The sequence below is a fragment of the Balaenoptera physalus genome (genome assembly GCF_965194825.1).
Source record: "Balaenoptera physalus genome assembly, chromosome: 17".
Classification (NCBI taxonomy): domain Eukaryota; kingdom Metazoa; phylum Chordata; class Mammalia; order Artiodactyla; family Balaenopteridae; genus Balaenoptera; species Balaenoptera physalus.
The window spans coordinates 2,403,213-2,414,797 of NC_138895.1; the positions used below are offsets into that span (position 1 = coordinate 2,403,213).

At 41.4% G+C, this 11,585-nt stretch overlaps 1 protein-coding gene and 1 long non-coding RNA gene across 12 annotated transcripts in view; one reads left to right on the top strand and one right to left on the bottom strand.

The window, feature by feature from the left end:
• Positions 1-11,585, bottom strand: part of LOC309646588 (uncharacterized protein) — a 341,945-nt gene that overhangs the window by 152,302 nt on the left and 178,058 nt on the right. The gene's annotated exons all lie outside the window — the stretch shown is intronic.
• LOC309646597 overlaps positions 1-11,585 on the top strand; it is a 29,457-nt gene continuing 17,872 nt past the window's right edge. Inside the window, exon 1 of the long non-coding RNA XR_014255451.1 lies at positions 1-8,505. This is a non-coding gene — a long non-coding RNA (uncharacterized lncRNA). The remainder of the gene's footprint in view (positions 8,506-11,585) is intronic.

Sequence of the window (11,585 nt, forward strand, 5' to 3'; positions counted from 1 at the left end):
TAGGCTTAATATGAAACTTCAATTTGAAACTTTACAATACATTGTGTTGCACATTATTAACCCTATTGTTAACTTGAGAAAACTAAAGCACAGAGGGGTTACATTACCTTCTCCAAAGTACTACAGCTTTTTAATAGAAGAACCAGGATTTGAATCCAGTCAGACTGACTCAAAAGTCCAACCTCTTAACCACTACACCACAGCACAGAATGAGGATAATAGAAATAACAAGATTAACGCCTAGATCTCTGGCTTGTGCAATGTGGGAATAATGGTACTGTTATCTGTTAACTGAATGAATGAATGAATGAATAAATGAATGGATCTAGAGTGGGAGATAAAAAAGAGATGACTTGAATTCAGATTGCCTCAAAAGTGTTGTCAAATATCAGGTCTACGTATGACGTGAGGGGCACGAGACACAGCAGACAGAGTGTTTCAAGACACCAGTAGGAGGTGTGGATGGAGACACAGCACTGGGCTCATCTTTGGGAAGAGGATGCCGTGCGTGAGCCTGGGTACCTCCCCCCATCCCCCCGGCGCAGCCTCGCTGACCCCCAGCCTTCGCTCTGTGGATGGAGCCCTAGGTCCTTCCTGGGTCAAAGTCCTCCCCGTACACACCTGTTTACCTTGCCATCCTCACTTCTCGCAGATGCACCATTCACAGCCATGATCCAGCTCAACTTCATTTGATCTCACCTGAGTACAAGTGCCATGGGTGTCAGGTCACCTTCTCTAGGGAGCCTTTCCTGAACCGCCAAGGCTGGGCCAGGTGGAAATTCATCACACCTCCTCAGCACCTTCTACTCACACCTGCCCCACCACCCGCTGTGGGCCAAGAAGATACAGAAGAGGAGGGCTCTGATCTACCTAAGTGTATCCTCACCACATCACACAGCGTCTGCACGACACACACTTGATGGGGTTCAGGGCAGGCCGCCCCCAAATATGCCCTTTGGCATATTGATTATTTTGAATTAAAGCTACTTGAGAAACAGCCAGTGCAAGAAGGACACTCTGACTCTCCTTCGTCCCCCTGAAAGCAGGAGATAAATCTCTCATGTGAAGATGCTCTCTCTGTACCAGGAGGGTTCAAGGCAACCTTATCACCAGAGGCAGGGAACTCAGGGCCCAGAGGCTGTACAAACAGACCCTGGGAATTCTTTAGATATTTGCTCCCCAAGCCCAAACCCCTCTGTTTTGCCAATTCTTCACAGATTTATTGTTTCTTTGTCTAAGTATAAAAGCTGCCTGCTTTGGTCACTTTTTTGAGCCCCATATCTTTGAGGCTCCCATACATACAAAATTAAATTTGTTCCTGTTAACCTGTCTTACGTTAATTTACAGGCCAGCCAAAGAACCTAGAAGAAAAGAAAGAAAAAGATTTTCCCCTACACACTCAATAAATATTTAAATGAATGAATGAATGAAATCAAAGAGGCCAAATCATTATTTTTAAATAACCAGTTCTTTGTTATCTTCTGAGTTTAAGACTATGATGTCAGGAATCAGACGGTCTGGGTTTGTATCCTGTCTTCCACATTTAAAATATATTATATTGGAGAAGCCATTTAAACTTTTTTGACTCTGTCCTCTCATTTGTAAATGAGGAGGATAATATAATCTATTTCATGGAGCTGTTGAGAGTATTAAAGGAGTTAATGCAAGTAAAGCACTTTGCAAGAATGCCCTACACAGAGTAAGCTCAAATGTGGCTCTTAGTTTTGGAATAAACTTTAGAGAACAAGATAACTGACTTACTTAGTTCATAAATAACTTTTGCATAATGCCACAGTTATAAATATATTCTTGTTCGTAACCCACAACTGCCATTCAAACAAGGCTGTTGAATGAATCAGAACTTAAGAGATTATGTTTGCAAACTCTTTTGCGAGGTAATTCCAAGTGAGTTTAAAAAACATTTTTCCCCAAAACAATTGGGTGTATGCATTTTAGGATTTTTTTAAAAATTCACATTTCTTTATAGTGAAAAATAGCACAGAAAATTTTGCAGAGCTTTTTAAAGTGCAGCAATTTGCTGTTTAAAATTAAACCAGTAGAAACCAAATTAAATTGGGCTTGATGGTGAGTGCTGAAAAAAGGAAAGTTTAGTTCAGTGTGTGTGTAGGTTTCAACCGTGTCCCAAAGAGTCACATCAAAACTCAGACCACATCCGGTCTGGCCCAGAGATAGACATATGTAAGTAGATATTTCAGGACAAAGTTTATGGACATTAATGATTAATTTAATGAAATCAGAAGATTCTGAAAACGGCGGGCTGCTTTAGGAATATGTCCGGACGCTCCGATTGTTGGAAGGGATTGACATCCTTTCATGGGGATACAAGTTCACGGTGGGAAGGCTGAGCTTCAGTAGCTCACACATTTTTCCATGAATTGATCAAAACTCTGCAACTATGCAGTGTCTCAACACTGCATTCCACATATTAAAAATATACCAATAATGACAGGCTTTAAAAATTGACAAAAATATACGACACTTTCTGATTTTATCTTCAACACTTGTTTCTTACATTTTAGCACCTCTCATTTGTTTGAATGGAAAAAAGCACAAATAACAATTTAAAGAAAAACTAAAAATGACAACTTTGGGGGGTGTTTGAGAACAAGATTATCTAATGCTGTGGCTTTATGTTGTGTATATATGCTATAATAGCAAAATGTAATTCCTACTTCCTATGAAGGAATGAAGTATATAAACATTTCATATCTTTAGACGATGTTTCATCTGAACTAGTGAGACATACTGAACTTCCTCCATGATTGTTTTGAAGTGAAGGGTTCACAGCAGGAAACCATTGATATTTCTTCACACTCTTACTGGCATTTCATTTTCTTTTTACTTTGCAATTGTGTTAGTTATCTACTGCCGTGTAACAAGTTACCACAAAGTGGCTTGAAAGAATACAAATGCATCCTCTTGGATGGAATTGTGTCCCCCTAAATTCGTATGCTGAAGTCCTAACCCCAGGACCTCAGGATGTAACCTTATTTGGAAATAGGGTCATTGCAGATGTAATTAATTAAGAAGAGGTCACACTGGGGTGAGGGGTTCCTAATCCACTGCAGCTGGTGTCCTTATAAACAGAGGGACCTTGGACTCAGAGGCACAGGCGTAGAACATCATGTAAGGAACGAAGCAGAGACTGGGGTGATTCAGGACAAGCTGAGGATGCCAACAGTGCCAGCAACCCCAGGAGCTGGGCGAGAGCAGGGGACAGTCTCCCTGACAGCCTCAGTCGGCACCAACCCTGCAGCACCTTGATCTCCGACTTCTGGCCTCCAGGACAATGAGATAAGGACTGTCTTCTGTCTAAGGCACCCGGCCCGTAGGACGTCGTTATGGCAGCCCTAGGGAACTAGCACATGGATGGGCCTCAGTTTCCTGGGTCAGGAGCAGGCACCGGTTAGCTGGGTCCTATGCTCTGAGTCTCGTCAGGCTGCAACCAAGAAGTCAGCTGGGCTGCAGTCTCGCCTGGAGACTTACTGGGAAGGAATCGCTTCCGAGCTCATTCAGGTCGTGGGCGGAACTCATCTGCCCCGAATATATGACCGAGGGCCACCTGCAGGGCCCAGAGGCCACCGGCGTTCCCCACGTTCCCCACCACGTGGCCCTCTGCATTGACAGCCCACAACATGACTGTTTGCTTCCTCAAGACCAGCGGGGAAGTCCTCTCACTCTGGTTAGATGGAGCTTTATGTGACGTCACGTAATCGTAGGGGTGACTTGCCATCCCCTTTGCCATATTCTATCGGTTAGAAGCAGGACCGGGTTCTGTCTACACCGAGGGTGGGAACGCAGAAGTGTGTGACTCGTTGGGGCGACCTGGGGGCCCGTCTCTGCCCCAACACGCATTCACCCTGTGCACCGCACTCGACTTCTTTACATGAGTCAAGAGGACTTTTCTCACAATAAAAAAGTACTGTCAATATGTAACACACCACAAATTCTATCCTTTTCCTGTAATTATAGCTCTTTAAAAATTATAAAGTCATTATTACCAATTTTGGAGGGAGTATTAAAAAAATTAATAAAAGCTCTTTGTATCAACCTTAGAAAATAAGGTACAAAAAAGAAAACAACTAAAAAGCATTCATAATCCTCAGAGTCTCAAGGAAGATAATTGCTGCGAATGTCTTCAATTCATAAATTTTAAATTCTGATACATACATTTTGATACATAATGTTATCATTACAATTTTTTAACTATTCCACTTAACTTTTGTTAACCTTCTTGACAAAATATTTATTTGCTCAAATGATTTAAAATTTCTAAATAAGAATTTTATTTTCAATTGAATCATCTAATCTTAGATTAGTTGAATTGAAGAGTATTGCCCATGTGAAGTTTGTTCTTGAGAATTTTAGTTTTCCTTGTGATATAGCACATAACCAACTTTTGAAAAGTCTCCAGGAATATTTGAAGGTAAAATGAATTTTAGTTTCCAGGGTACGAAGGTGGATACATCTCTCATAAATTGATCTCATTAATGGTGCTCAAATACACTTCGGTTAAAGAGAGCTGAATAGATGCTAAGCTATTTCAAAGGCAAGAGTTTCTAATTATAGCACGTATAGATTACTAAACGAAAGTAGACTATCCTGTCTCAGTTAATGCCCTTCTTCCTTAAACTCAGCCTTCTTTAAAGTTGCTATTGCCACTCCTGTTTCTATCTCTTTGGAAGCCGGACTTACTTTTACCTACACTTTTATATTTGAGCATTCTCAATATTTAGCTTATGTATGTCTCTTGCAATGGTGTAGAGTTGAAATTTGCTCTGGACACATCTATGAATTTTCTACTTTTAACAATTTCCTTAACGCATTGAAACTTCAGCTCTATCTGGGTTGTATTAGCTTTCTTTAATTTCACTTTTGGTTCATTGATGAACCAAAAACCTTCAGTTTCAACATTGTTCATGTTATTCTCCTTGGGATTTGCAGGGCATACATCCTGATTTTACAGGTAAGTACCTTTATATTTCATGGGAGACTATTTGAAATGAAATCTCACTAATTTTCAATATTAATACTTAATATTAATAATTCTAAATACTAAATAATATTAAATGGGAAATGTCTGATGGAAAAACAAATTTGGGGGATTAAGAGACCATTTCTTAATTTAAACAACTTAATGAAACCTTGCTTATTAATAACCTAGGTCTGATATAGGAAGATGCTGTCCCCCTGGGATGTCATAGATTATAATGCTGTATTTGGAAGATAACTTAATATCCTCAGAACTTATAAGAGGCTATTTTCAAGCAAATGTTTTATGTTCTTTGTGAAGTGGGTATTATCAGCAGAGTCTGATTCATTAACTGTATCACCTTTTGAACACACCATGTTTTGCACCATTTCAGGGCTGTTTAGTGCCCTTTCTCCTGCTATGAGGTTTGTTCTCACCTTGATTCCAACAAGCTTTTCATATAAGATATTCTGTACTAGCAGATCCAATTAGAGCAGGAGGTGTCCTTACAGTGTTGTATTAAAAGCAGCAACAGGACTTCCCTGGTGGCACAGTGGTTAAGAATCCGCCTGCCAATGCAGGAGTCACAGGTTCGAGCCCTGGGCCGGGAAGATCCCACATGCCGCGGAGCAACTAAGCCCGTGTACCACAACTGCTCAGCCTGCGCTCTAGAGCCCACGAGCCACAACTACTGAGCCCACAAGCCACAACTACTGAAGCCTGCACACCTAGAGCCCGTGCTCTGCAACAAGAGAAGCCACCACTCGCCGCAACTAGAGAAAGCCCACGCGCAGCAACGAAGACCCAACGCAGCCATAAATAAATAGATAATTTTTTTAAAAAATAGTGACAACTTTCAAAGACAAACCTGAGAACACTCTTGCAATTAAATTGGTTCATTAAAATCTTTATAAGAATTGCTAAAATCTTACTTCTTTAGCAATACTTTGAAGGCTTTTTATAAGTTAAACATGAAACAGCCATAGCATCATGAAGTATTATGGTAATAAGATTAGTCTCTTATGGAAGAAATTAAACTTTCATTAGCTTATAAACATAAGAACAATTTATTTGAACTAAAGTCATGAGTAAACATAAATATTTTTACATTTGTACATAAAATATACTGTATTTAAAATTACTTGATGTTTTAAAGACAGAGCTGAATGTGACGTATGTGGCTAGAAATTCCAAGACCAGATGGTTCCATAAATCCCAGCAGAAAATATGCATCTGCTGGCTCTTTGTGAAACTGTTTTGTTTGAAGGAAGTTTTATTTCATCACGTGGCACGGTGTCTTAACAGATCATTCATCTTGTCTTAGGAATGTACCACCTGCATTAGGTGTTATTTCTTATTTCCAGAATGAGTGGAGAGCAAATCGTTTTGTTTGATACTCAAGGAATTTTATCAGTAGAGTTTGATTTATTTGATTTATGGCACAAATGTGCCAATTATAGAGTTTGCTGAAATAAGTAGATGGGTAATAAGGACTTGTGAATACTATTTAATTGCATCTGTAATCCTACAACATTATGCAAAGACCCTTGTCAGTTGATTAGATGATACTGAAAATTACTTTAAATTGATGATAAAATGTCAAGTGTTGCATTTACAGTGTGTTAGCATAGGATTCCAAGTAGGAAGGTCAGCCAGCTGAGGAAGAGTTCCCATATTTACGCGGAGGAACTTGTAGAAAGTGGAAAAAAGACTAGCTACAAGATTCACGGCAGGATAAGGAGAAACAAAAACAAGAACTGTACTTGGACTTGGGTCCTCCGAGTTCCGTCCGGGGCTCTGCTAATCAGTTGAGGGTAAGTTACTAAGACCTTTCCAACTTTTGCTTCCTCATCTTCAAATGGAGTGTTTTGTTTCATTTTTTAGTCAAACGATCTCTCAGGACATCTCTAGCTCTGAAAACCTATAACTAAGAGAACTAAGGGAAGAAAAGAACCTAGAAACATAATGTGAAATGCTTTATAGTTTATAAATTAAATGATGTAAGATATTAAATCTCAATGAAGATTTGAGAAATTTTGTATTATCTTACATACTGGTAAAATAAGATTCCTAGCTTTCTTATTATTTTCATTGGTTCTGTCATTTGCTAATCTTGATTGCTGTGATCTTTTGATAATTATAAGTTTACATTTCCTTTGTGAGGGTCCCATGTTCCCTTTACTTTAAAAGCAAATCAAATCAATCATTACTTTGAACGCTTGTAACTTATAACTTCAACAGTGCAGGCTCTATCTTAGACCCCTCATTTCTCCTCATGCTTTGCTCCGTATTTTCAGTGAGAACCTACTGTTTCCCAACACATACCTATGGCACTTCTACTACATGGATAATGTACAATTACTATGGCATTATTACTACTAGAATTACTACCTTTCTGCTGGTTGAAATAAGAGTAACTCCAGGTCAAGCAATTGACTCATCTATAATTACCCCTGCAAGCTAGCTTAGTGTTTAAATATGCTTTGAGTCACCTTGTTGGTTGTTTCGACACAATGCAGACACGTGTCCATTGAACAGCATTTTCTCATGTACTCGGAAAAATAGAAACCTCATGGACAATAGGTAAAATAATCGTTCACCAGAATCTTCCATGATTTGAATTAGAATATTGTTTCTTTATCCTTACCAGAATTCACCATTCCAGAGTGTTATACTAAAAGACTAACTCATGAATGTCTCAATTTTCTCCTGTATAACTTGCACCAAAGGCCTGCATCTACCTCACGGCAGTCTGTACCCACCATCGGCAGATGGCTCCCGGCTCACCTCGACTGTTTCTCCTCATCCTCTGGCACCACTGGGAGCAGTGCCAGTGCAAAGCACGGGCTTCCCAGAATGGCTTCTAGTGCCCTGCTGGGTGGCACGACAAAAAAATTCAACAGGGAACATCTAGAATTAGTCCCTGAAGGAGGTCATCCTAGTATATGGCACCCAATTTGTCTTTAGATACATGTGATCATATTAGTTCACACATATTTGGATGCAGCTGGCCCAGAGGGGAGACAGCAGACATTTTAAAAGCGTGTGTCAAAATACAGAGGCCCAGCAAAAAAATAAACCCACAAGGCAAAAGCAAGAAGTTGGCCATGCCAAAATAGAACACATGGGATGCCTCAGGAAGAGGGGTTCCCTGAACTTGGGGAAGTTAGTGGTGTGATTTTTGTTTTTAACCGAGAGCCTGTGGATATGCCTTTGGTTAGGAAGGGAATATAGTCAGTTGGACAATCAGCCCACTGTCTACAACACACCTCGTCACTTCTGGACAGCACACTTTAATCAAGATTTCGATAAATTACAGTGTTTTGAGAGACTAACCAACATGCAAAATCAGAACTGTGAAGCAAGTCTAAAAAAATGGGGCGTTTGAGGGCTGGATGTCTATTTAGTGAAAATGAAGACTTACTGGAGAAAAGATCCATCTTCAAAGAATAGATGTCACATCCCATGTTTCTCCACACAGAAACAAAATGACCAAATAGAAACCTCTCATGGTAAGTTTGGTCTCAGTGCAATATTAAAAATAAACCCTAATAACTTGTTTTTAAAGGAAATAGACTCTTAGGAAACACAGGCTCGGAGCCCATGGGATTTACATCTTCGCAGATGTCAGGGCAAGAGGGAGGATGGATGAGCCCACAGTCAGCGTGTTTGCTTTTTCCCTGGGGTAACCCCTCAGGTTCTGTATAAGAGGAATTTTAATCTTAAAATTAAAACCTGTGCTTTATAACTCAATTCCAGGTCCTACCTCAGCCTCGGAGCAAAACTGGCTTTCTCACCGCCTGCCTCGGCATATTTTTAGTGCAGGCCACAGTGCGCAGGAAATGATTAGACAGGAACCTCTGTGACCTGCAACAGCCAGCCTGCTGCTTAAGCCTTAAGCTGCTTAAGTCCCACGGGAAAGCTCTGGTGCCCCGGTTTTCCCCAAGGAGCTCAGACCTTCATCAGAAGGCAGCTCATCCAACGGCAAGAAGAAAGGTCCCGGCCCGACAGGTAGATCGCTCACCACAGGACCCTAGGATCTGCAGGCATGGACGTGGCCTCACGGGTTCCAGCATCTGGAGGACAGTCCTCCCCTCAGCTCCCAGCCCCACAGGGACCTGGAGGCCCGTGGGTGCCAGTGTAGGCAGACAGGGCTGTGCTGAAGCCCTGGGGACAGAACAGCCAAGAATCCTCCCGCAGGGCTGCAGCCCCAGAGAACCACGCCCCGCCTGGCCGAGGGCTCAGGGCAGCTCAGCTCTGGAAGGATTCGAGGCCAGGTGTCTGGTCTCAGAAGGTGAAGAACCTGGGTAGGTGGGCTGCCTTCCTGCCCCAGCCTGGGAGGGGCTGACGTCACAGCCCAGTCCCTCACCTTCTGCCAGGTTTCAGCCCCAGAGGCACCTCAACAAGCTGGCCTGAACCCCATGATCCAAGAAAGGAAGAGCGTCCAGTTTAGGAGCCCGAGAGCCAGAGAGAGAGGACGCCCCATGGGGTGGAAGAGACACAGATGAGAATACAAGGACTAAGCCATTGCAAATGCTGCAGAAAAAAGCTTTTCAAAGCTTAAACAGATGATGCTGGAACTAAGAAACTAAATAGATAAATTAAAAAAGAAGATGTTCCCTGCTGAGACTGAACTCAGTGAATCTGATACGTGTGGTCATGTGCAAAAATAAATCAGAGCATTTAGCAAAAACATAAAAAAGGTGGAACTATGAGGATAAAGCAGAGAGATTGGGAGGGTAGATCCTGCAGGCCTAGATCCCAGGGACATTTCAAAAGGGAAAAAAATTATATTACACAATATTTAAGGACTATACAATAATCAAGGAAATATGAAATTCAAATTTCCCTTTGTTGAATAAAAATGTGTATCTGTGAATTGAAATTGCTCACTAAGTTTGAGACTGGGTTAGTAATAAAAGTTGCATTTAGGCATATTGTGATCTAATTCTGAAACTCTGAGAAAAAAAAGAATAAAAAGATCTAATATAATCATTGTACTAAAGAATCTGAAAAACCTATATAAACAGGAAAAAATTGGTATCTAAACTTCCAACTGCAATATAAGAAGGCAAAAATCAATGAGGGTAAAAAAAGACCACAATTCAGGAATCCTATACAAAGTAAGATAGCCTTCACTTTTCAGAGAGAAAAAGATATTTGAGGGTAAAACATAACTCAGAACATTTTGCACAAGCACCCCAAGTGAGAAAGAACATTACTTGAAAAAAAATAAAAACTATATAGGTTTTTCAACCTTGGGAATCTCACGGCCGCTCACGTAATCCCGCGGGGACGCTGCCTTCACAGGCACACCAGCCTGGCCTTGCTGAATGCTGTCACCACCGTCGCAGAGCACACAGCCCAGCGACGCCTGTCTCAGCCAAGCGAGCGGCGTGGGGCTGAAAACCCTGGGGTTTTCGTACCAGAACCTGGTGGTGAGCAAAGAACGAAGCGTGTGACAGTCGGTCCTGGGCTGAGCCGAACACAGGCAGCCGAAGGGAAGCAGCTGGAAAGGCGGATACTCGCTCTCCAGCTAAGGAGGCTCTGAACTGCCACCACTAAGTTCTTAAACCCCATGCTTGTGAACTATCCCTTTCTATTCAAGTTTTACAAAATGATTCAAGGTATAGTTCTGTCAAGTTGTTTTTTTTCTTAAGCACATCTTTCCATCTAAAACTCCACGAACTGGCCTTAGGAATTGCACGATTTAATATCGACATGTTTGCCTAAAAGGGATATATTGCTTTTAATTATTAATATATGCTAGCTGATTATCTCTTGACTAATTAAAACACACACATGCATTTTTAAATGAAAGGATACAGTTTCAAAACACTATTAAAGGGAGTGCCTGTGTTCATTGTTTCAAGAAATAATTGAGTACCGCATGCCAAGCACTTTTCTCCTGCTGGGTACACCACAGTAGACTAAGATGGGACACAGGAGAATTGGTGCCACTGACATGGTCTTATGAGCGGAGTGGTGTCCCCTTCAGATTCACATGTTGAAGTCCTAACCCCCGGTACCTCAGAATGGGGCTGCATTTGGAGACAGGGCCTTTAAAGAGTAGTTAAGTTAAAAAAAAAGGTCATTAGGATGGATCCTAATCCAATATGACTAGTGTTCTTATAAGGAAAGGAAAAGTGGACCCAGGCTAGAAGGAAGACCACGTGAAGACACAGGGAAAAGACGGCTGTCCCCCAGGCAAGGAGAGAGCCCCCAGCAGGAACCAACTCTCCCAACACCTTGATCTAGGACTCCCAGACTGCAGAATTGCAGGACACTAAATTATCTTATTTAAGCCACTCAGTCTGTGCCATGCTGTCATGCAGCCCTAGCAAACTAATACACGTGGGGAAGACAGCTTACTCAAAAAACCAAAGCTTTCTATTTTACATTTGGTAGTGTATACATGTCCGTGCCACTCTCTCACTTCGTCCCAGCTTATCCTGACCACCTAGAGGGGTGGGATAGGGAGGGTGGGAGGGTGACACAAGAGGGAGGAGATATGGGGATATATGTATATGTATAGCTGATTCACTTTGTTATAAAGCAGAAACTAACACACCATTGTAAAGCAATTATACTC